Source organism: Macaca mulatta, chromosome 16, assembly GCF_049350105.2.
Source record: "Macaca mulatta isolate MMU2019108-1 chromosome 16, T2T-MMU8v2.0, whole genome shotgun sequence".
Lineage (NCBI taxonomy): Eukaryota > Metazoa > Chordata > Mammalia > Primates > Cercopithecidae > Macaca > Macaca mulatta.
In genome coordinates, this window is record NC_133421.1 from 18,955,901 (window position 1) to 18,981,835 (window position 25,935).

General features: G+C 50.6%; 1 pseudogene; it reads left to right on the forward strand.

The window, feature by feature from the left end:
• Window positions 1–224: 224 nt before the first annotated feature.
• Window positions 225–24,406, forward strand: LOC144335205 (E3 ubiquitin-protein ligase LNX pseudogene; annotated as a pseudogene).
• Window positions 24,407–25,935: the final 1,529 nt, after the last annotated feature.

Sequence of the window (25,935 nt, forward strand, 5' to 3'; positions counted from 1 at the left end):
ATGGCAGACAAACCCACATCGTGTGCCCCAGTCTCCTGGCCTGGTTTAGGCATGTGATTATGCTCGTGGGGTCTGTGTCTCTTGCTCGGATTTAACCACATACCCTCCCAACCTGCCAACTCGGTTTCAATGCAAGGGAAGGCCAGATCCCTGTGTGTTACGTCTGACCCACACACCTATGTGAGTGCATGTCTGTGCACAGAGAGTGTGTGTCTGGGGTCCCGATGGCAGTGTTTACACAAGAACCTCTGTCCAGTGAGAGGGCACACATGCATGTCCTGAACATCCGGGGCTGGAACTCCCAGGAGCGAGCCTGGGGTAAGGGACAGAAAGTCCTTTACAGTGGGCCACCAGGGCACCCCCTCGGGTGGCATGGAAAATATCTGGAGCCTAGGTCGAAGGTATGAACGTCCCCAGGGAGAAGGAAGGTCATCAGTGAACCTAAAGTGGGCAGAGTTGCCCCTTTCAGGGGAGTGAGCGAGGGGCACATCCTGTCAGTGCCGGTCCGCTGAGGGCTTGGGGGCTGCCATTAGTCCACGTGGTGCGTTGTGTGAAGGAAGAAAGCGCCCTCTAACGGTGGATGCAGTCCCAAGGGTGCAGGGCTTGGCTAGCGGAGCATGGACTGAATGTCATTGAGCGCTGCGCCCTTGGCAGGATGCCCTTGGGCAGTGCACAGCCTGTACCGCTGTACAGGGCATCCGTGGGGGAGGTGGGACTTGTGGAGACACATCAGACCGAGGTCAGCTCCAGTGTGAATGTGGGAATTGAGGGAAACCGAGGGTAGCAAGAGGTGGAGAGGCATCCAAGAGAGGCCCAGAGGATATGTAGGCTGGGTCCCCACCAGCAGTCACGTGAGTGCCTGGCAAGACCATGAATCAACATCCCAGCACTTGGGGTGGAGTGGGGTCCACACACTCACTCCTGTGGTGCCACCACAGCTCAGGGGGCCTCTTGTCTGCTTGCTGAGCCAGGACTGGCCACGGTAGAGAGGGCCAAAGAACAAGACAGCCCTGCCCTCCAACTAAAGAGAAAATATTCACCTACACGGAACACTTTAAAAAATGTTCTTCACAAGTTAAACCTAGAGCCACCACACGGTCCAGCAATTCCACTCTGAGGTATCTGCACAAAAGAATTGAAAACAAATATTCGAACAAAAACTTGTACACAAGTGTTTACAGCAGCACTATTCATAACAGCCAAAAGGTGAAAGCAGCCCAATGGCGCATCCATGAGTGATGACAACTGCAGATATGGATCCAAGCTTGGAAACTTCTTTTTTTTTTTTTTTGAGACAGTCTCGCTCTGTCGCCCAGGCTGGAGTGCAGTGGCGCGATCTCGGCTCACTGCAAGCTGTGCCTCCCAGGTTCACACTATTCTCCTGCTTCAGCCTCCCGAGTAGCTGGGACTACAGGTGCCCACCACCACGCCTGGCTAATTTTTTGTACTTTTTTAGTAGAGACGGGGTTTCACTGTGTTAACCAGGATCATCTCGATCTCCTGACCTCGTGATCCGCCAACCTCGGCCTCCCAAAGTGCTGGGATTACAGGTGTGAGCCACTGCGCCCGGCCGGAAGCTTCTTACCTTCCAGACCCTGGACAAGTTCTGCAGCCTCTTGGACCCTCAGTTTCTTCAACTAAAAAATAGAAGTGACAGTGCCCACTTCTCAGGTGGTTGGGAAAACCAAGCCTACATATATAAGGTGTCAGATGCCCTGTAGGTCCTCGTGGATGTACAATATACCAGTACGATGGGATATTATTCAGCCACAAAAAGGTACAAGAGAAGTGGACCTTGAAAACACCATGCAGAGGGAGGATGGCAGTCATAAGAAATCACGTACGATTCCATTTATATGAAATATCCAGAATAGGTAAACCAACAGAGACAGGAAGCAGACTGCTGGGTGCCAGGGGCCAGAGGAAGGGAGGAGTGGGGAGCGACAGCTCATGGGAATGCAGTTCCTGTCGGGGGATGAAGTGCTCGGGAGCTAGATAGAGGTGATGACTGCACAGCACTGTGAATGTACGGAATGCCATGAAATTGTTCACTCTAAAACTGTTAATTTTATACTGTGTGGATTTTACCTCAATTTTTAAAAATCTCATGCCTGAAATCCCAACACTTTGGGAGGCGGAGGTGGGAGAATTGCTAGAGCCCAGGAGTTCAAGATAAGCCTCGGTAACACAGCAAGATTCCGTCTCCAAAAAAAAATTTTGAAAAATTAGCTGGGTGTGCTGTCATGCACCTGTAGTCCCAGCTACTGGGAGGCTGAGGCTGAGACAAAAGGATTACTTGAGCCTGGGAGGCTGAGGCTGCAGTGGGCTGTGACTGTGCCACTGCACTCCAGCCTGGGTAACAGAGAAAGACCCCCATCTCTTAAAAAAAGAAAAGAGGCCGGGCGTGGTGGCTCATGCCTGTAATCCCAGCACTTTGAGAGGCCGAGACAGGTGGATCACCACGTCAGGAGATTGAGACCATCCTGGCTAACATGGCGAAACCCCGTCTCTACTAAAAATGTAAAAAATTAGCCGGGCGTAGTGGCGGGTGCCTGTAGTCCTAGCTGAGACAGGAGAGTGGCGTGAGCCCAGGAGGTGGAGCTTGCAGTGAGCTGAGACTGCACCACTGCACTCCAGCCTGGGTGACAGAGCGAGACTCTGTCTCAAAAAAAAAAAAAAAAAAGAAAAGAAAAGAAAAAAGAAAAGATCAAGAAAGCAGATGACCAATGGCCACAAAAGTTTGCAGAGCTGCTTGCAGACTGGGGAACACAAGGCTGGTGTTTAGAACAGTCACCAGCTGGCCCGATGGAGAACAGTCTGAGCCCACTTCTCCCTGATGGGTTGTGGGGAGGCCTGGGGTCCTGGAAGAAGGGCCATGTGGCTCAGGTTAGGGGCTCGGGCGATAAATCCCTAAGTATGAACATATCTGCAGATGCCCCCTCCCCCTCTGCTGCAGGCTCCTGAAGGAAGTCTGGACAGAGGGAGGAGGGCCGAGGGTTGGCGGGTTTTGAGGGTCAAAGAGCAAGCACTTGGGTCCGGCCAGGTCCAGGATGAAATCCCAGCTCTTCCATCTGCCGGCTGCATGGACAGATCCTGCGGTTTCCCAAACCTCCAACTCCTCACCAGCGAAATGGAGCCACTGATTCCCACCCAGCAGGAGGGCGAGGGAGAAAATATACGGAGGAGCCTGGGTCTGCAGGCAGGTGTGGAGGGCAGGTGTCTGGCTGGTCTGGTGGCCTGCCTTTGATTACTTTTCAGAAGCAGCTGGAAAATAAGGCCCAAGTGCCCAGAATAGAAAGCCGGGCCATCCAAACATAGGTTTAAAAAATATAACCGGGAAAAATCAACTTCCTTATGTTCACACTCGACCTCAGGTGTATTCACGGGGAAACAGCGAGAGGTCTGGAGGATGTTTGCAGCTGCTGTGGGTGGTGGTGGGCAGGAAGCACCCCCCCCACCACCGCTCTGCCTGTGCGCCTGATCCACCCGCCGTGGGGCCCAGACACACTTCCTCCTCTCCCTCTGTGCTCTGCTCTGAGGGCAATTTGGCATCTGCCGCCTTCAATTAACATTGCAGACTGGAAATGGGGGCCTAGGGGAAGGAGGCGGGCGGCAGCGGAGAAAAACAAGCCCACCGTGTTGACAGCTGGGCACACCACCTGCTCCAGCGTAGCAGGGAAGTTGAGGACCGCAGAGCCAGGAGGGGGTGAAGGAAGGCTGTCTCACACACTGGGCCTCTGTGCCCTCCTCACTGGGTGCACCCCCAGATGCAGGCTCTGTCCCAGTCCCTGTGCCAAGACTGGCTTGAACAGACCCTCAGCCCTCTAGCTGCCGATGGGAGGAGGGAAGGCAGGATGCACTGAGGTGGGAGTGTTTCTCCAGCCCTCTCCCTGCCAGGCTGAGTCTTGCTGGTTTCCTTTGATGGTGCACACCAAGGCATCCTTCACTGAACTCCCTGCGGTTACTGTGGCAGGCAGGCTGCTTCCTGCCGCAACAATGGATGCTACTCCAAATAGTGCCTGGGTGGGTAACTGCCTAAGGAGAGCAGCTACCTCCGGCCCTACTGCCAGGTTCGGCTGGGCAGCGCTGGGCCTGCCTCTCATCACGCACAGTCTTTGAGGACAGTGACCAATGACTAACCTAGACAATGACACTGGGGCCAGGGCCGATCTGTCTGGTACCTTATGTATGTGGGCTTACTTTCCCAACAACCTGAGAAGTGAGCACTGTCATTCCCGTTTTCTAGATGAAGAAACTGAAGGTCTGAGAGGCTGCAGAACTTGTCCAGGGCCTGGAAGATGGGAAGCTTCAAAGCCAGGCTGGGGCCTGCATCTCAATCTCCTAATCCCAGCACCTTCTGGTTGTTGCCCAAGCTGCCCCTGGGGAAGTCCAGAGTTAAACGCAGTGAAGGCAGAGTCACCGACTGTGAGTCCAGGGACCTGGGCAGTGCCATAGTTTAAATATGTCCCCCCAAAGTTCGTGCGCCATCCCCAATGCAGCAGTACTGAAAGGTGGAGTTTTTAAGAGGTGACTGCCCTCTTGAATGTATTAATCCATTCATCAATTCATCATCAATCCAATTCAACAATTAATGAATTAATGGGTTATCACAGGGCAAGAGCTGGCAGCTTAATAAGGAGAGGAAGAGAGACCTGAGCTGGGGGATGGGCACGCTCAGTCCCCTCACCATGCGATGCCCTGTGCAGCCTAGGGACTCTGCAGAGAGTCCCCACCAGCAAGAAGGCGCTCACCAGATGCACCCCCTGACCTGGGATTTCTCAGTCTCCAGAGTTGTAAGAAGTAAATTTCATTTTGTATAAATTACCCAGTTTTAGGTATTCTGTTGCAAGCAACAGAAAATGGACTAAGCCCGGTAGTGAGATGGTGTTGGCATCACAGGGCTCTGTTCTGAGCATCCACAAGCAGCCTAGGCTCTTTAAGCCTCAGTTTCCCAGCTAGAAAATGGTCCAGACAGAGCCCCTCATGGGGCTGTTGCAAGGATAACATGGAGACAATGGGTGCTGGGTGAGTGTCTGGGATGTAGGTTCAATAAGGGATCAACCTCTTGCTTCCGCTGCCTCTTTTTTTTTTCAGGATCCATGAGACTCTGGACACAAAGCGGCTTTGGGACTCAGTTAGCAGCATCCAGGGAATGGGAAGCATTGTAGGGATTCTGTCCAAGTCACTGACTCAGAGGTGGTGGAAAATTAAGCCCCAATAGGGCACTGTCTTATCCTGTATGTGCATGTGAGGAAGCAAATCAGGACCCAGGAGATCTGGATTCTGGAAAGACAAGACAAGGCACTGGAGGAGGTGCTGGTCTACTTCAGAGTGGCCCCAAGAGTCACTGTTGGGCTCCGTCAGACAGAGCCAGTTCCATTTAACCCGCCCCCTGACCTAGTTTGGTGTCTCCATGGGAGACACTCTGCAGAGGGCAAATTGCCCTGAACCAACGTCAGCTGGGCCAAGTCAAACGGGAATGAGGTGCGCATGGAGGGCCGCCCCCATGTGTGTCCAAGCGTACAGGTGGGAGAGCATGTACAGCCCAGGCATCCCATCTCCAGGCCCATCTTCTGGGCAAGCCATCCCCTCCCTGGGCTGCTTCCTCATCAAGTGAAGCGCTTGGATGGAAACTGAGTTGCTTGCATCCTTTCCCCCAGAGCTGTCTCTTCAAATAGAATCTCCCATGGAATCTCAGCATAAAGAGAAAGTGGGAGCAAAGATGGGGCGTGTGGGGCCCTCGCCTCCTTCACAGGCCAACTGTAACCCCACAGAGTACAGCTGAGCCCCAGCAAAGGTGGATTTCCTGGGCCCCTTCCGAGCCTGCTGCTGTCTGATGGGTACCTACCTGTCATGTCACCCCTGATGCTGTCACTGGAGGTTTACTGTCCAGCCTGGCTCAGAGCTCAATCCATCCTGCATGCGTCTGGTGACCTTTGGCATCCGCGGGGACACGCTGTGCCGAGGCTGGGATGGAGGGAGGATTACACGGCTCACACGCTGTTGCCAAACACATTTTGGAGAAGAAGAGAGAAGGAGCAAAATAAACAGAGACGTGTTCACCTCTCTGGTGCCCGATAAAGAAAGCCTTTCCAGGCCGGGCGCGGTGGCTCAAGCCTGTAATCCCAGCACTTTGGGAGGCCGAGACGGGCGGATCACGAGGTCAGGAGATCGAGACCATCCTGGCTAACACGGTGAAACCCTGTCTCTACTGAAAAATACAAAAAAGTAGCCGGGTGAGGTGGCGGGCGCCTGTAGTCCCAGCTACTTGGGAGGCTGAGGCAGGAGAATGGCGTAAACCTGGGAGGCGGAGCTTGCAGTGAGCTGAGATCCGGCCACTGCACCCCAGCCTGGGCGGCAGAGCGAGACTCCGTCTCAAAAAAAAAAAAAAAAAAAAAAAAGAAATCCTTTCCTGAAATAGCTTGGCCACAGGTCCTTGTGGAAAATCCCCAAGTTGAGAGAGGGATGTACCCCCCTGTCTCCTGTCCCCTGCCCAGATCTCTGGGCACTTAGGGAAATAACCTGTTTAACAGTAGCTCTTCTATTTTTCTAGCAATTGGGAGGGTCTTGTGTGTAGAAGAAAGTACAAGAAAATTGTCCTCTGGACATTGTCGAAAAAATCATGAAGGACATGGGGAATCAGCTCCACCCCTTTCTTCTTGCATGATTTTGGGCAATGTCACTTTAGCTCGCTGAGACTTGACCTGTGTGATCCAGTCCATGGGGTCCTGCAAATATCTGTTAGGTTCCAAGCACCGCGTCTGGCTCACGGAGGAATCAGAACATTTCCTTTCTTCCTCCCGTAGGTTGCACCACAAGCAAGGGGCTAAGTGAGCCTCAGTTTCTTCTTCTGTAAATGGGGGTGTGTGCTTCATGACCAAGGCCCCCAAGAGCTAACGTGACCCACAATGTCACCCATGGTGCTGTGGGCCACGGTGTGCACAGGAAGAAACAGACTGGGAGGGGCCACACAGGGAGGAGAAGAGACGTAAGACATATGCGGAGATAGGGAAAGGAATAGAGAGGGCCGGGGAGAGACGGACACACAGCGAAACATGGCGGAAGACAGACTGGGAAAGAAAAGGAGAGAGACAGGGGCACACCAGAGATCAGAGAGAGACACAGAGATAGAAAGAGACCAGAGAGAGAGACAAGGAGAGACCAGAGAGACACAAAGACAGGGACACACACAAAGATCAACAAAGGCAGGAGAGAGAGCAAAGAGACACACAGAGAAATAGGGAGACACAGAGGCAGACGCAAAGAAATGCAAAGAGACACCCCAGGAGAAACACGCATACGCACAAAGCAACTGTCGTCCTGGTTTCAGGTTTGTGGCTCCAGGCTCCAGTGAGGTACGACTACGCCTGCACCCTCAGCTTCCAAGCACTTCCCCTTGAGCCCCTGAGTTGTCTGGAGTGGATTTCTGTTTCTTGTAATCCAAGCATCCTGAGTCAGATGACCCCCTCTTCCAGCACCCAGCAGGCTCCCTTGGCCCACTTTGAGCCTGGCCCCCTCTGCTCACACATCTCTCCTGCCCAAACATCCTGGGCATTTTTTTGTTTCACTGAAGAAAGTTTTGTGTTTTGAAATAATTTCGGATTTACTAAAGAGTTGCAAAGATAGTACAGAGAGTTTCCATGTACCTTTCACTCAGTTTACTTAGTGTTTACATCTTACAGAACCATGGGACAATCCTCAAAACTAGTAAGTTAAAGTTGTTAAAATACCATTCACTAAACTGTAGACTTTATTAGGTTGCCACCTGCTTTTCACTAATACAAGAGTCAGAAAACTCTTTCTGTAAAGGCCAGATAGTAAATATTTTCAGCTTTGCAAGCCATATGGCTACACAAAAGCAACCACTGAAAATACGTAAATACCAGCCTGGATAACATAGTACGACCTTGTCTCTACTAAAAACAAAATTTAAAAAAATCAGCCGGGTGTGGTGGTGTGTGTCTGTGGTCCTACCTACTTGGGATGCTGAGGCAGTAGGATCACGAGTTGTGTGCCTGTGGTCCTACCTACTTGGGATGCTGAGGCAGTAGGATCACGAGCCAGGGAGGTCAAGGCTATAGTGAGCTGTGGTTGTACCACTGCACTCCAGCCTGGGTGACAGAGTGAGACTCTGTCAGAAAGAAGGAAGGAAGGAAGGAAGGAAGGAAGGAAGGAAGGAAGGAAGGAAGGAAGGAAGGAAAGAAAGGAGGGAGGGAGGGAGGGAAGGAAGGAAGGAGAGGAAGAAGGAAGGAAAGAAGAAAGAAAGAACGAGAAAGAAAGAAGAAAGAAGGAAAGAAAGAAAGAGAAAAGAAAAAAGAGAAAGATGAAAGAAAGAAAAGAAAGAGAAAGAAAGAAAAGAGAGAAAGAAAGAAGGAAGGAAGGAAAGAAAGAAAGAAAGAAAAAGAGGAAGGAAGGAAGGACATACAGACAAATGAGCATGGCTGCATTCCAATAAAACTTTATTTACAAGAGCTGGCAGAGGGCCAGAGTTGGCCCATAGACTGTCATTTGCTGATCCCTGATCAATGTTCTTTTTCATTTCCAGGTATCACATTGCCTTTAGTCATCAGTTTCTTGGTCTTTCTTTGTCTTTCATGACCTTGATATCTGTGAACAGTCCTGGTCAGGTATTGTGCAATATGTTGCTCAATTTGGGTCTGATATTTTCTCATAATTAGATTGAGGTTATGCATTATTGGAAAAACTACCCCAGAAGTGACAATGTGTCATTCTCAGTGCATCATATGAGGAAGTACATGATGTCAGTGTGGCTTATTACTGGTAACATTGACCTTGATCTATTGGTTACACTGGTGTTTGCCAGCTTTCTCCATTATAAAGTTATTATTTTTCCCTTTGTAACTGATAGATATTGGGGAAAATACTTTGCAACTGTGCAACTCTTGTTTCTCCTTAAACTTTCTCCTACGAGTCTGAGCACCCATCGGTGGGTCTTGCCTGCAGCGATTGTTTCTGTGGTGTTCAGATGGTGATTTGCTGTTACCCTGGTTCCTTCCACATTCATTAAGGGGAACTCCTCTCCAAGGAAAAATGGTCCCTTCTTCCCCATTTACTTATGCAATCATTTATTTATATCGGTATGGATTCATGGATATTTATTTTATTTGATGATGCATAATGTACATATTTTATTTGATAATAGTGTAATGTACCTGGATGTGTTGCTCGACTGTTCCAGTTTTGATTCCTGGGAGTTACTTCCGGCTGGCTCCCACATCCTCTCCACGGTCCCCTCTTTTTTGAGCACGTCCTGACTTTCTGGCACCACTTGATGCTCCAGGCTCATCTGGTACCTTCCCTGCGCCAGCCCTGGGCTCGGATGCTTCTCAGGAAGGTGCAGGCACTCTTGCCCTGACTCCTCCTCCTTTTTTTCTTTTTTGAGATGGAGTCTCGCTCCATCGCCAGGCTGGAGTGCAGTGGCGTGATCTCGGCTCACTACAACCTCTGCCTCCCGGATTCAAGTGATTCTCCTGCTTCAGCCTCCCGAGTAGCTGGGACCACAGGCACATGCCACCACCCCAGCTAATTTTTTGTATTTTTTAGTAGAGACGGGGTTTCACCGTGTTGGGATGATCTCAATCTCTTGACCTCGTGATCCGCCTGCCTTGGCCTCCTAAAATGCTGGGATTACAGGTCAGCCAACTCCTCCTTCTTCCTCCAGGGTACTCTGCCTCCCTCCCGGTGGCCACTACCTCTTTGCTCCCTCCTCCGATGTGCAGACCTACCTCCTCCATACAGCCTCCTCCCCGGTCATGCCTGCTCTTCCTCCCGACTCATCATAGCTCCAGCTGCTTGCCTGGCTGGTCCCAGTGCAATGGCACCTGTCACCCACCTCATGGGTCTGTGGCTATCTCCAAGGCATGCTTCTGAGGCCCCTGAGCTGACTGCTGGGCTTCCCCTCAAATATTGGGGACAGGCTGCTGTCCTCTTAGCCTGAGATGTCACCTCCAGGAAAGCCTGGCTGAAAACCACATAGCAACATCACTCATGAGTGCACATCACTAACAGGTAGGAACTGAGAGGCGGCCAGGGCTGCAGCCCATGGATGGAGGTTGCCAGACATTGGTGGTGTGGGCTCAGAGGTGAGCCTGCTGGCAGGAGCTCCCAGCCACATGGAAACTGAAGCGACTTCGGAACTCTCTTCACTCCTCCCTTCCTCTCTGGTCTCCATGCCAGTGTGGCTAAGGACCACTTCTTGTGCCTGAAGGACATTAGTCAAACTTCTTTTAGTTTGTTCAATCATTAATTCACCATTCATTCATTCGACAGGTATTGAAGCACTTACTATGTGTCAAGAACTATTCTCTTTTTTTTTTTGAGACGGAGTTTCACTCTGTGGCCCAGGCTGGAGTGCAGTGGCTGGATCTCAGCTCACTGCAAGCTCCGCCTCCCGGGTTTACGCCATTCTCCTGCCTCAGCCTCAGAGTAGCTGGGACTACAGGCGCCCGCCACCTCGCCCGGCTAGCTGTATCTTTTTTTAGTAGAGACGGGGTTTCACCGTGTTAGCCAGGATGGTCTCCATCTCCTGACCTCGTGATCCACCCGTTTCGGCCTCCCAAAGTGCTGGGATTACAGGCTTGAGCCACCGCGCTCGGCCAAGAACTATTCTAATTGGAGGCACAGCCATGAACAAAACAGGCAGAAATTGCTGCCAGTTCTAATAGGGAGAGACAAAATAAAGTGTGTGTGTGTGTGTGTGTGTGTGTGTGTGTGTGTGTGTGCGCGCGCGCTGCAACTTAAAACGGCTTTATTCAGCATGACGATGCTTCCTTCACTTGGGTCTCAACAGCCCCATGACGTATTTTCATTTTCTCCCCTTTCAGCCCCTTTGAATGGAAGTGCTTAGAAACCTGGCATGTCAAAAATACAGGAGGAGCCTTCAAGGACATCTAGCTGAGCGGTTTTCAAACCAGGGTCCTAGGAACCCCCGGGTCCTTGGGCGGGCGGAGGGGGAGCACTGTGAAGGGAAAGTGACCACTCCTCAGCTTCCCTTCTACCAGAGCAACCCCTTTTCACGAATAGGGCTTCTGTTTGGGATTTTATTTGCAGAAAGGAATTCTGGTGCTAAAAAACAAAGTTGGGTAACCCCTCATTTTACTCTTGTGAGGTAAGGTGGCATCCGGGTAAGAGTCCAGACCTGGCATCAGGCTGCCTGAGCTGGATCTTGGCTCTGCAACTTCCAACGTATTTAACTATCCAGATCTCAGCTTCCTCATTTGTAAAACGGGCTCGTAGCAATGACTGCTTCAACAGGGCTTTGGTGAGGGCTGGACAGCATAACCTGTAGCAGACACTTACCAAGGCCTGATAAGTGGGCACTAAATCACTAGTATTTACAAATTTTAAATAAAAAAAGAGAAAGAGGTGATACCTGTTCTTAAGAACACTCAAACACAAGAGAATCCAAAAACCGTTTTAGAAAATTTTGGCCGGGCATGGTGGCTCATGCCTATAATCCCAGCACTTTGGGAGGCTGAGGCAGGTGGATCACCTTGAGGTCGGGAGTTCGAGACCAGCCTGGCCAACATGGTGAAAGCCCATCCCTACTAAAAATACAAAAAAAAAAAAAAAAAAAAAAAAAAATTAGCCGGGAGTGGTGGCACATGCCTGTAGTCCCAGCTACTCAGGAGGCTGAGGCAGGAGAATCACTCGAACCTGGGAGGCAGAGCTTGCAGTGAGCTGAGATCATGCCACGGCACTCCAGCCTGGGTGACAGAGTGAGACTCCGTCTCCAAGAAAAAAAAAAAAAAGAAAAAAAATTTCAACCATACTCCCAAGAGTAACTACAGGTAAAACAGTTTGGTTTGGTATATGTTCTTCCAGACTGTTCTTCTACACATTTGCAAATTTGTAATATATATGTTCAGAAACACTTTTTGCAAAAGGATATTTCACTCTCCATTCTGCTTTGTAATTTGCTTTTATCACTTAGTAATATCTCATGAGCGTTTCTTCACCTGTTCCAGAGCCTGACCACACTCCTCTTCATGACTGTGTAGCATTCCACCACAGGACCTTTCTGTCATTTTTAACCAGTTCCCAGCTGAAACATATTTAGGTTGTTTCCAAGTTGTTGCTATCACAAACAGTGCTGTAATTAACATATTCGTACATACTTCTTTGAATTCTTGAGTTTTGCTGCAGGATAAATTCATACAAGTGGAATTGCTGAGTCAAAGGGTTTTCCCATTTAACATTTTTATAGGTACTGGCAAACTGCTCCCCAAAGAGATTGTACCAGTTTATACTCCCATCCCATAAAGGAGGAGAGGGTCCTCTCTCCACACCCAGTCAATGTTGGGGATGACATTCTCTCTGCTCCCTGACCTGTGACAGAAGAAAAATGTTTTGTTTTTTTTTCTTTCCTGAGACAGGGCTTCACTCCATCACCCAGGTTGGAGTACAGTGGCTCAACCACAGCTTGGCTTACTGCAGCCTCAACCTCCTGGGCTCAGGTGATTCTCCCACCTCAGCCTCCTCAGTAGCTGTGACCACAGGCGCACACCACCCTGCCTAGCTAATTTTTGTATTTTTTTGTAGAGACAGGGTTTTACCATGTTGCCTAGGCTGGTCTCGAACTCCTGGACTTAAGCGATCTTCCTGCCTTGGCCTCTCAAACTGCTGGGATTACAGGCATGAGCCACCGCGCCTGGCCTGTTTTAAATTTCTTCAATGATTCATGATGTTGTCTGCGTGTCCCAGTGTTTCATGGCCATTCATAGTCTTCTCTTCTGTGAACCGCCTCATCACATCTTTTGTTTTTGAATGAGGAAGCTGAGGTCCAGAGAGGTTTGGAGATTTATCCAAGTTTGTAAACTCCAGTTCTCCCCACTGTTCCTCTTGCCATCTGTCATGTTGGTGGCTCAGTCTCCATTCACTTCTCTTTTAGTAAAATAGTACCTGTCTTCGGTTTGATTCCCCCGCAAACAGACACAGAGTCAAATGTTCAAATTCTCCTAGAGGAGAAACCTCGTTAGGGAATGAAGGAAGCAGAACCAGTAGCGGGAAGAAGCCCTGGTTGAGATTTTAGGGAAAGTCCTAGCTCAGGCCTGAACCTGAGGGCAGCTCTCAGGTGTGAATTGCACCTCAGCTGTCCTGTGTGGAGGCAAGGAAGTGGAACGGGCCGCTTCCTCACAGCTCAGGCTGACACAGGCGGCCCCAGGGGGTACAGAACAGGAACGTAGGCTCTGTGGGAGGGTCTCCTCTGAGGCGACCAGGGGCTCAGGAGCGAGGCATTAAAGTGCATAGTAGCTGGACACAAGGACATGTTAAAAAGCGATGTGAGGAAGTCTGGGAAAGACACCAACATTGTCCTCTACTGTACCCCCATTCTCTTTGGGGATCCACTCCTCCCTTACCCCAGCCCAGCATTTTGGGTTTCAGTGGAGCCTCAAGAGAGAGCCCTGTCTGGCTCAAGCAATTAGAACATTCTATCCCGCTGGCCATGACTGATTTAGGGTTGAATCCACAACATAGTCTGTGCCAGCACAAGTCAACCCAGCAACTGTCTGGGGAGAGCAGTACTTGGTTCATTTTTCACTGCTGTATAGCACTCCACTGTGTGACTAAGTCTGGCTTTATGTACCCCTTCACCTGCCGGTAAACATTTGGGTGATTTCTGGTCTTTCCAGTTACGGATGGTGCTGCTGAGAATTGCTAAGAACATTCTTGTATGCATTGCCCAAAGCATGTGTACACCTGGGAATGAAATGGAATGCAACATTCAACTTGGCAAGACAATACTCCATTGTTCCCCAAAGTGCTTATAACAATTGACACATCCACCAACTGTGGGTGAGCTGTTTGGAGTTTTCGCCAAACCACGATAATGTCAGATTTCTTACCTTTTGCCAATTTACTGGGTGTAAGAAGATAGCTCACCCTGGTGTTCATTTGCATTTTCCTGATTAATATGTATATTTATCACTCACCACTCAGATTTCCTGCGAAGTTATTTCTTCCCGATTCCTCTCCCACTGTCCTTTCTCACATAGAAGTCAGCCACTCTTCTTTGTTTAAGCTCTTCCTTCTGTCTGGAAATGCCCCAAGGAAATTTTCTGCCCACACTTCCACACCTGGTCCTGATGGCACCTCCTCCAGGAAGCCTCCTTTGATTTCCCTGTAAGGGGCAACTCCTCGTGGTTCCCAAGGACCAGCACTGCGAAATCCCTGAGGACCAAGTTCTAATTATGTTTCCTGTCTCTCCTTCCTACCCCAGCCAGGTTGATCAGGTGACTCCTCACAGAATAGGCTCTAAATGGTTTCTATTTCCCTCCCTCCTACTTTGGGTTTACCCCATGCTTGTGACAACAGGATGGGCACAATTATGGATTACAGTGTCAATGTGAATCAATAACCCAAAGCATTGCCCCCACCCTCATCCCCACAGTGACTTGTCAGAGAAATCTGGGCAGGGCTTTTCACCCCTGCCACCTCCAGAGGAAAGCCGGTAGGCACTCTGCTCACATTTTCTGTGCCTGTCGTAGGGAAGGATGAACATGCCCATCCATCGGCTTGTCCTGGGAACACCCCAGTAGCGGGACCGCCTCAACTTTTCGTCCCTGCTCATCTCCACCCTCCCAGGCTCACCCATAGCCTTAGAAACAGGCAACCGTTCCCTGGCTCTGACTCAGTGTACGGTGTTTATCTGCCTGGAAAAGCCAGAAATTATAAAAACTCAGAGAAGGCTGCACCTCTGCCAGAGAAAGATGATTCCACCTCGAGATACAGCTCTCCCTGGGGCTGTGGGATTGGCAGCTGCCGTGTTCCAGAGGTTTCAATGAAACTGAATGCCCTGAAACAATGCACGCTGATTTGCAAACTTCAGATGGGACCAAAATTTTCATTTTCCCCCCATGCACTACAAAGCAAGACAGAGATTTTGGCTCAGATTTTTGGCTCAGCCTCCAAACAGCCCAGTGTGAACCAGAGCCCAGGCATCCTCACGGGATCTGTGTGTTGGGCTCTGCTTCCCCCCACCCCGCTCTTCTGTCTCCAGGCCCTGCAGACTGTGGAGGGGATAGGCCGTAGGAAAGGATCAAGTCTCCCCATCTGCCACTTTATTGTTGATCTAGAACTTTCTAGACCTTGAGGATTTTGACAAAATGTGAATCTCCAATTATTTTGTGCAACAGACATTCCAGAGGCAGAATGGTGGGAGGCTGTTGCAGGGAGGGTGCACTGGATACTTTAGACAAATTATTCAATTGAGCAGAGCCTGTTTTTCCTTTGTAAAGTGGAGAAGATGGCACCTATTTTCTCCATTTCACTGTTTTCTTCTGTGGATCAAAATGAGACAGCATTAAAGCATTCTGTGGTAGGGGTGGTTCCCAGTCTTAAGACTTCTTGGATCATGAAACATGGCACAACATGGATGAAACTTGAAAATATGAAGCTAAGTGAAAGAAGCCAGGCACAAAAGGTCACATGTTGCGTGATTCCATTTATATGAAATGTCCAGAATAGACAAATTCATAGAGACAGAAAGTAGACTAGTGCTTGCCAGGGGCGAGTGAGAGTGTGGTTAGGGGGGATTGGTGAGTGACAGTTCATGGGTGTAGTGTTTCTTTCTGGAGTTGAGGAAAATATTCTGAAAGTAGACAGTGGTGCCGTATATAGTGGGAGTAGGAGTGAATATACTAGAAACCATTGAATGGTACACCTTATTTTTGTTTCATTTATTATTATTATTATTTTGTGACAGGGTCTCCCTCCGTCACCCAGGCTGGAGTGCAGTAGCATGATCATGGCTCACTGCAGCCTCAACCTCTTAGGCTCAGGTGATCCTTCCACTTCAGCCTCCCAAGCAGCTGGGATCACAGGTGTGCACCACTACGCTCAGATAATTTTTAAGTTATTTGTAAAGATGGGGTCTCTTTATGTTGTACAGACTGGTCTTGAACTCCTGGACTCAAGTGTTCCTTGTGCCTCAGCTCCCAAAGTGCTGGGATCACAGGTTTGAGCCACTGCACCTGGCCAATGGCACACTTTAAATCAATGAATTGTATGGTCTGTGAATTATATGTCAACAAAGCTGTTATAAAGAAGAAAAGAGCATATGCTCAGATCACTAGATATTTTGAGTTTTCGAGAGAAGTAGTGTTTCAGGATTAGGTTAGCTACATATAACAGTAACTCCACCATTACAGTGGCTTAAGTAAGAAAGCAGTGCATTTTTACTTATGGAGAAGTCAGGAGGTAGGTAGTTCAGGGTTGGTTTTGGGGTTTCCTAGAGTCTACAGGGACTTAGGGTTCTTCTCTCTTTCTCCTGTGCGATTCTCAGCCAGGGGCTTCCATTGTCAAGGCCAATTCAGAGTTCAAAATGGCCACTTGTTTTTATCCAGGCAGCAGGAAGAAGAAAGGAGGGAAGAATGAAAGCCACCCCCACAACCCTTGCGCCAGCTTCTTCTTTCGTCTCATTGGCCAAAACTGAGTCACATGGTCTCGCCTTGCCACAAGGGAGGCTGGGGAATGTAGTCTTTTAGTTGGGCACATTGCTGCCCTGTCTAAAAATCAGGATTTGCAATTAAAGAAGCAGGGAAAACAGACTCTGGCTTGGTAAACATCAGCGCCTGCCACTGTTTTTAGGTGAAATTCTGATTGGTAATTTGACCCCCCCTTTTAAAAAATACCTTGCAGAACAGACTGAACACACCCGCAATTTGGACTCATTGCAGGTAGGCCTGCTGGATTGGCTGTGGCTCTGTGGGGAGACAGGAGTGGGAAAGCTTGTCCACTATGGCTTTGCAGGTGTCACTGGTTTGAAAACAGCTATAGTTAAAATAAGGACAGTGCTGAGTCACTGTGAGGTGGTGGAGAGAGGGAACACACAAGTGCTTGGCAAACACAGGGAGCACAAACCACACGAAGTCACAGTGTGGTTCTGCCACCGCATGGCTCAGACAAAAGCTCTGGGCTCTGCACAAAGCCTCCACAGCATCCAGGCTGCTGAGCAGACAGGAAGGGGCACGGCAATCTGAGTCATGGCACCCTTCCTATTGTGTTCTGCGTTTGCATTTTCTTTTACTGTAAACCAAAAGCATTACAAACTATAGATGTAATTTGGACGTGAAGGAACAAGGACAAAAAGCCAACAATTACTCACTCTGGACATGACCCTGTCACTGCCTCACCTTCACTTCCGGCAAGGCAAGAACCATTCACGCTACTAATGACGTCTCCTGGGAAGATCGCATAATAAGCCTTGGCCAGAAAGCTGTATTTTTTGATAGGCAGGAAACCCATGGACCTTTACTGCAATGGGTTCTGCAGGCTGCTCTAAGTTGCTGAGAAAGCCCATGGGGGAAAGGAAGAGGGCCTTGAGTGGGGTGGCATGACGCTCTCGGATGCATCGTGCCTACTCCCCAGATGTAGGAAGGCTCAAGTGTGCATGCCCAGAGGGTCAGGGAGCGCTGGGCCAGCCCAAGACAGGCAGGCCATAGAGGTTCCAGCATTGCCATGAGCTCGCGGAGTGACTTTCTTTTCTCATTTTCAAAAGATGAGGCTGTGCGAAACTTCTTTTTGGGCTATCTCCCTTGTTGTCAAACCAAGCCTCTCATCTTCTAGGAGGCAGGTGCTTTCATGGTGGCAGATCTTGGAGTTAGACAAGCCTGGCTCAATATACAGCTCCAGTTATTTATTGTATCCCAAAATACCGTGGCTTGAAACAGCACCATTTGATTAGACATGAATTTGGGTAGGTGGGCCTCCATCAGGAGATCTTTTGGTTCCACATAGCTGTGGTTGGGGCTCATTCAGGGGTACTTACCTAGCCACTGGCATGGGTCTAGAGGGTATCGGGTGGCTTGGGTGGTGGCTGGAAGACTGGGCTCCTCTGGGCCTCTCCACGTAGCCTTCTCAGCCCAGTAACTGGACTTCTGACATGGCAGCTCAAAGCTCCAAAAGATGGGAAATGGACCCAGAGATGGATTCTGAGTCCACTGCTGTCTTACTCACCCTCAATTTAAAAGAAACACTGGAGGCAGTGTTAAAGATTCATACCCCAAAATGGCCCCAATTTTCCACCCCCAACCTGTATCCATTTCCTTTGAATGTCATATGGAGCAGCCTTGACCTAAGTAATTCCATCTTAGAAGAAGTTCGAATTTTACATTTCATAAGGCCGTTTGCCAACAGGGAACAGATGTTTTGCCTGATCAATAAAGACTGCAACCAGCCAGATAAGGACATAACCAAACATACCCTGCCACTGTCAGTCCTCACCAGAGGACTCTGTAGTCATAAAAAGAGCCGGACTTCTACCACTCATAACAGCTGCCTTGATAAGCGCCTGGCATCTGCCACTGAAGACTCTGCCCACATCAAAGACTCTTCCTTGCAAAACTGTGACGCTGCTGAGCTGCCCAAGCCAGGCCAGAATACTCTTTTTGTTCACATCGCTCTCCCTGTACTGGCTTGTTAACTCTTTTTCTTATCCCTTTTCTCATGCCATGTTACTTTGTTTGATGTGTAATTTTCAATCTATAATGTTTATATATTGATAAGTAGGCTATGTATGGTTTGCAATACTGACTGATCTGTGGAGTGGCTTGAGCCTGTGTGAATGCCAAGTCCTAAAAATTGTCTCCTCCTTCTTGGGAACTCCATGGAGCTGGTGGCTTTTGTGATCGAAGTAGCATCAAAAAAAAAAAGGCCTGACATTGTGGGAAGACACAAACATGTGTGTGGGAGACCTGCTTATCTCTGGCCTTGAACCACTCATGGTAAGTGTGACTTTGCAATTCCTCCCACCAAAAGGTACAGCATATTTCCCTACCATCTGACTCAGGCCTTATCTATGGCCCATAGAAGGTGCCAGAAGTGATGGTTTGTTAATTCCAAGCCTAGTCCTCAAGAGGTTTTTCAGCTTCCCTCTCTGTCTCTCCCCACCCTTCCCGCACCCCTGGCCCCTGTGATTGGCATGAGGATATGCCCAGCCTAGCCTGCTGGAGGACCAGGCTCCTAGAGGAGCCAGGGGCTACTGACCTCAGCCAATGGCAGACATGTGAGTGAGCCTGTTGGAGGCCACAACTGCCTAGCCAAGCCCAGGCCAGATCAGCAGAATCACCCGGTTAAGCTGCCAGATGCCAGCAGTGTCGTAATATTTTCATTTGAAAAGAGAAGCGGCCAGGAGGTTGAGGTGGGTGGATCACCTGAGGTCAGGAGTTCGAGACCAGCCTGCCAAACATGGTGAAATCCCGCCTCTACTGAAAATACAAAAAAAAAAAAAAAAAAAATTAGCTGGGTGTGGTGGCACGTGTCTGTAATCCCAGCCACTAGAAAGACTGAGGCAGGAAAACCACTCGAACCCAGGAGGCAGAGGTCGCAGTGAGCCGAGATTGGGCCACTGCACTCCAACCTGGGTGACAGTGAGACTTGGTCTCAAAAAAAAAAGAAAAAAAAAGAAAAGAGAACCATGAGGAATAAATTAAACTCCAAAGAGTGAGAGCAGTGGGATTTGAAGCCATGTGGCAAATACATAAGGTATTTTAGGTCAGGCAACCCCCATGACCTGTTGGGAACCGGGCTGCACAGCAGGAGGTGAGCAGCTGGCAGGTGAGCATTTCCGCCTGAGCTCCGCCTCCTGTCAGGTCAGCATGGCACTAGATTCTCTTAGGACCGTGAACCCTGTTGTGGGTTGCACACTCTGTATGAGAATCTAATGCTTGATGATCTGAGGTGGGAGAATTTCATCCCCAAACCATCCCCCTCCCACCCCCTGTCTGTGGAAAAATTGTCTTCCATGAAATCAGTTTTTGATGCCAAAAAGGTTGGGGACCACTGTTTTAGAGCCAAGGGACCCCTCTCCGTCTCTGATCCCCAAATGCACTGACTCTTCTCAGCTCTGCAAACCTAAGGCTGCCTCGGTCCAAATAGAGGTTCCCAACTAGAAGTGATTTTCAGATCCTTAGTAACTGGCATGGCACAGGCCCTCAGCCATTGGAATACACCCAGCCAGGGCCCTCATCAAGCACCTACTGTATGCCAAGCTCTGTTCTGTGTGCTGGGGATGTGCCAGTGGAAAAAAGTCCAAATCCTCACCACGAGAAGCTGTTGTTCTAGTGGAAAGGAGCAGATGATAAACAACTGATTAAATGAAATCCATGGCAGCAGATGGCAGTAAGAGTCACAGAGGAAATCAAAACCGGGTAAGGGGAACCACAAGTTCTGGGCAATGGTGGCTGCACTTTGAGTAGGTGGTCATGGAAAAGCTCATGAAGGTGACATTTGAGCAAAGATGTGGAGAGAGTGGAGCCCCCCAGACATCTGGGGGAACAGAGTTCCAGGCAGAGGGATGAGCATGTGCAAAGTCCCGAGGCAATGGTGTGCCAGGCACATTCCATGAATAGCAAGGGGCTGGGTGTGGCTACTGTGGAGGGAGAGAGGCATAGTGGGAGGAGATGAGAGGCAACAGGACACCATCTGGGTAGGGCCTTTGGGAGACGCTGAGGACCTGGGCTTTGCTCCAGAGGACACAGGAAGTCACTGGTGGGCTCTGAGCCGAGGAGGGACATGATCTGATCCTTCCAGCTGCTGTGTGCAAGGTGGAAGCAGGGAGACCCCTGATGGTCCACGGAGTGGGAAGGTGGCTTGGATCAGAGGAGAAGGGCAGAGGTGCTCAGATCCCGGATCTGTGTTGAAGACGGGATTTCAGTGATTGAACTTCTTTAATTCCCACAACAACCCTATAGGAAGGCACATTTATTGGATGTGAAAATAGCTCAGAAAGGTGACAGAACTTCCTGAGGCTTGATGGGAGCAGACAGTGGAGAGGCAGGGCCTGACCCCAGTTTCCAAATCCCTGTTGGTTCCTGTGGAGTCAACAGCCTGGTCTGGTGATGGCCAGCGGGGCTCCCAGAGGAAGTGACATTGACATTGAGACGTGGAGGACCTGGAGCCATGAGCCAAGCCGCAGCCCTGCTCCCTAGAGATCGCCGTCTTCAGAAATTCCCAGGCCCCTGCTCTTTCCACATTTTTCAGCCTGACGTGTGGCCAAAGCATGACAAACCTCCATGGGTGAGCACAGACGCAGGCGCCTCCCCTTTTGGGGCTAGGGTGGAGAGGAGGCAGGGTGTGTAGAGAAGCAGGAGGGATCTATCTTTGCCCTCACGATTCCTTGGAGTCAGCTGACACTGAGGCCTGGGCCTCCCTCTGCTCGGGTTAGGCTTGGGAGGGCCCTGGGGGATGTGTAGGAGCCTGTCAGGCCAACACAGCCTAGGCTGAGGGAGGTATCCCAGGCAGAAGGAATGAAGGTGTAGAGGAGGGCTGGGGTGGGAGGTGGGGGCAGAGCAGGAAGGGGCTGCCCAGGTTGTGGAGCTTATCTTAGAGGCCACTGGGCGCTTGTGAAGTTGGCTTTTCTTTCTTTAAGAGACAGGGTCTCACTCCATTGTCCAGGCTGAAGTGTAGTGGCACAATCATGGCTCACTGCAGCCTCTACCTCCCAGACTCAAGCAATCTTCCCACCTCAGCTGCCCAGAGTGCTGGGATTACAGGTGTGCACCACTGCACTTGGCCCCAGAAGTGGGCTATATTTTTAAAGTAAGTTTTTATTAAAGTGAAACATGCATACAGAGGACAGTACAGTCTTTTTTCAAGCTTTTCTTTAATCTTTTATTTCTTTTTTCTTCCGGAGATCATGGAACACAGGATGTGCTCACACTGGATACACCTGTGCCTCCTGCACCTGGGTCAAGAATCATCACAGCTAGGCCCCCAGGGCTCCTTGGGCCTCCTCTCAAGGTCACTACTCTGATCTGCTCCCATATGGTGGTTTTGCCTGAGGTGGGCTGTTTTGGTGTGTGCCCTTCGGGTCTCTCTTTGGTTCTCTCTGTGGAGGGTCACTGAGCAGTGTGCCGCTGTCCGCTGGACCACAGACCCTCTATTTGTTCCTCCATGATGGGATGAATAGAGGGACTCATTTGGGTTGTTGTCCGGATGGGGCTCTCATGAGTGGAGCTGCTCTGGCCCTTCTTGCATCCTGTCCCTTCTTGCATGTCTGTTGGGTGTCTGCCTGCCCTGGAACGCCGGAGACCTGGGGTAGATGTTCATTCTGTGATGATCTATGTTGCTAGACAGTTTTCCTACATGGTTGTACCAGTTCATGTGGAAGGGTTTTTGTCTGTTTGTTTGTTTGTTTACTTTCTTTCTTTTTTTTTCTTTTAGACGGAATCTTGCTCTGTTGCCCAGGCTGCAGTGCAGTGGCACGATCTCGGCTCACTGCAAGCTCCGCCTCCCAGGTTCATGCCATTCTCCTGCCTCAGCCTCCTGAGTAGCTGGGACTACAGGCGCCCACCACCATGCCCAGCTAATTTTTTGTATTTTTAGTAGAGACAGGGTTTCTCCATGTTAGCCAGGATGGTCTCGATCTGACCTTGTGATCCACCCACCTCGGCCTCCCAAAGTGCTGGGATTACAGGCGTGAGCCACCACGCCCAGCCCATGTGGAAGGGTTTTAACTGATGAGCAGCCGTCCTGTTCTCTGTTCCCTGGACCCCAGTGTCTGCTCTCTGCCATCACCATGGGCCTCTCCAGGACCCCGCCCGCCACATAGTAAGTGGATCACACACACATGTGGTCGGCCACTTCCCTCACCGATGGGCAGCATATGACATTGGCCTCTCTGGGTAGTGAGACCCTCCTCTCTGCTCCTGCGGCCTCACCCCCTCCTGGGTGCATTTCTGCCAGGGCACATCAAGGCCTCATATCCATTGTCAGCTCCTCAGTGTGGGCCCTCCCCTTCTTACTTCCCATAGACACAGGAGATCTTACTCACTCCCCAAGCTTTGGTCATGGCTGTATCAATGCCTCCCCATCATGGGACCCTCTTTTCTGAAGGTCAGCCCTGGCCACCCAGCTTCCACTAGACATCCCTCCTGGCCACACCCTGGGTTCTCAGACTCCCTGCATCCGGAGCAGGACCTGCCATGTGCCTCTCAACCTCACCCTCCTCTATGCCTGCCTTGTGACCTTAGAGGGGGCTGGAGGGCCACCACGCTGGGCATGCCAGTCCTCCCTCTGTGGCTCAGCTGGTCCCTGGCCACATGATGTCCGTTCTTTGTCTCTAATTTCACAAATATTTCCTCTTCTCTCTACCCTTGAAGCCACTCTGACTCCCTGTTGAAAATTATCACTCCTCTCTCTGTGTCTCCCAATGCTGTACATCGTCAGGAACTTCTACTCACCATAAAAGGGCCTCCCACTATGGCCTGAAAAAAGACAGGAAGAGGTGCTCACAAGATGGCTGATCAGACGGCTGTGTGAACCTCACAGCCACGGCACCCTCCCCAGAGGTTTCTGCAGCTGCCACCACCACCTTAATGACAGACAAGCTTGGCTTAGACAGCCCTGCCTATGTGCCTGGCAGAGCACAGTCAGCCAGCAATCAGCCCAGGGGACTCTGGCCAGAGTAACCAAACTACGGCACAGCCCTTTGAGCAATCCAGCAACTGGTACAACCACATAGGAAAGCTGTCCAGCAGCATCGGTCGTCACAGGACAATTAGAAACAGATCTTTTTAAAAAATAATCGAGCTTTGAGTGTTCTTCAAAGGACAAAGATTGGGAGTGCAGTTGCCAACTGAGCTAACCAGGGCAAGGAAAATTCTGAAAACGTCACCACCCCTGACGTCTTTCCAAGGTTGTACCACCTGATCCCAGATGGTGAAATTACCAGCATCAAGATCAGTCAAGTGGATCCCAATGAAAGCCTCTCCATTTTGCTGATGGGAGGCGGTGAAACCTCCCTGGTCCGTATCATCCAACACATTTATCATGATGGGGTAAATGCCAGAGATGGCCAACTACTGCCAGGAGACATCATCCTAAACGTCCACAGGATGGACATTAGCAATGTCTCCCACAACTATGCCCCGCATCTCCTGCGGCAGCCCTACCAGGTGCTGCGACTGACCATGCTGCACAACCAGAAGTTCTGCAGCAGGAACAGTGGACAGACGCTGGGTGCCTACAGACCCCAGGATGACAGCTGTCATGTGATTTGCAACAAAAGTAGCCCCAAGGAACAGCTTGGAATGAAATTGGTGTGCAAGGTGGATGAGCCTGGGGTGTTTACCTTCAACGTGCTAGATGGTGGTGTGGCTGATTGACATGGTCAGCTGGAGGAGAATGATTTGTGTGTTAGCCATCAATGGACATGACCTTCAGTATGGCAGCCCAGAAAGTGCTGCTTATCTGATTCAGGTATTGCTGGCCCTCTTCGCCACTGTGTGGACTCATGCAATGCCAAGAAGGTAGAAAGCTTCACTATGACCCAGTGTCCAGCTCTGAAAAATGCTGCTCCTTACATGGTGGCATGTTTGACTCCCACATCTCTGCTCTGGGAAGTTGCTGGCCTATGTTGCATCCTGATAGTACCAGCAGTTTTTATCAGTCATAGCGATGGCAGCAGTGGGCTGTCTGGAGCAGCTGCTGCCATCACTCCCACTACAGCAGGGAGGCACAGCTGGGACTGCACACTCCCTGGAGCTGGTGGGAGCCTGAGACAAGTGGAAGCCCCGTCCCTTCTAAGTTGGTGGGGCAGGAGCTCCCTGGGTGCAGCCACAACTGCCCAAACCATGGCTGCAGACCTGGGACTCCTGGGCCATGGAGCAGGCAGGGCTCCCCCGACCCAGGTGCAGTTGCAGTCCACCCAAACCACTGCTGTGGACCCAGGTATCCCTGCACTTTTGGGGGCCCAGGAAGGCTCCCCCTGCCCTAGCAGGCTCAGAAGTACCTGGCTTCTCCCTGCTGTTGGTGCCCACTTTGATCTTGGAGCAAAGTTGGGGCCAAGCCTGGGCACTGTCAAGGCCTGACCAGGTGTGCACACACTCAGTGCAATGCTGACATGCCAGTCCCCTGCTGCCTCAGCCATCTCCAAACGTTGGGCACCAACAAGCATAGGAGAGAAGCCAATGGGGTGCAAAGGGTGACTCAGTACTGGCCTGCAGGTTCCCCCTCAGCACCTACAGCTTGGCCACCATGAATGGCAGCAGGAGGCAAATAGGTTCCTGGGTGGAAGAGGGTGAGTCTCTGGTGACACCCTACCTTCAGGCCAGGGAGGGCCGGGAGGCTAGGGACCAGGCTACCAGTTCCATGGACCAGAGTGGGAACTTGTGGTGCCTTTTCCAGACCCACCCATGGCTGCCCATGGACCAATTGGCACACACTTCCTCCCTCTGAGGCCCATAAAAACCCCAGGCTCAGCCAGAGCTGAGTAGATGTCGGGAGAACCAGCTGCAGAGAGGAGATACCCACTCCAGGGTCTCCTCTCTGCTGAGAGCTTCAGAGAACGATGGGATGACCTGCCTGCAGAAGGAGCTACTCACTCCAGGGCCTCCTCTGAGCTATTCTATCACTCAATAAAGCTCCTCTTCACCTTGCTCACCCTCCACTTGTCCACATACCTTATTCTTCCTGGATGTGGGACAAGAACTTGGGACCTACTGAATGGCAGATCTGAAAGGGCTATAACACAAACAGAGCTGAACATCGCCCCTTGTTTGAGACATTGCAGGTGAGGAAAAGGAGAGAAGAGCTGTAATCCTTCAGCGATCCCAGACCTGGGAGCTCCCTGAGCCAGGCTGTGACTCGCTCTTTGGGACCCTGCAGTTCCTGGAGTCTCCAAGCTTCCAGGGACCACCATGTCCCCCGGTGGCAGCCATGGAAGCTGCTTGCATTGCACCTGGTCCAGCTGCAGCCTCACAGAGAGCCTGTACCCATGCTGGCATCTGGAGCTGCCCACCTTGCTGCAGCAGCCAGCATGCCTGACTGTACGCAGTGACCAGATCCCATGCTTATTCACTCACACACCCCTCACTGCTCCATGTCTGGCTAGCCCTTGCCAGGCATGGGATCCAGGCTAGTAACGTGAGCTGGCACAGCCTGCCAGGCCAAGTGGGCAGAATGAGCCCAGAGGGT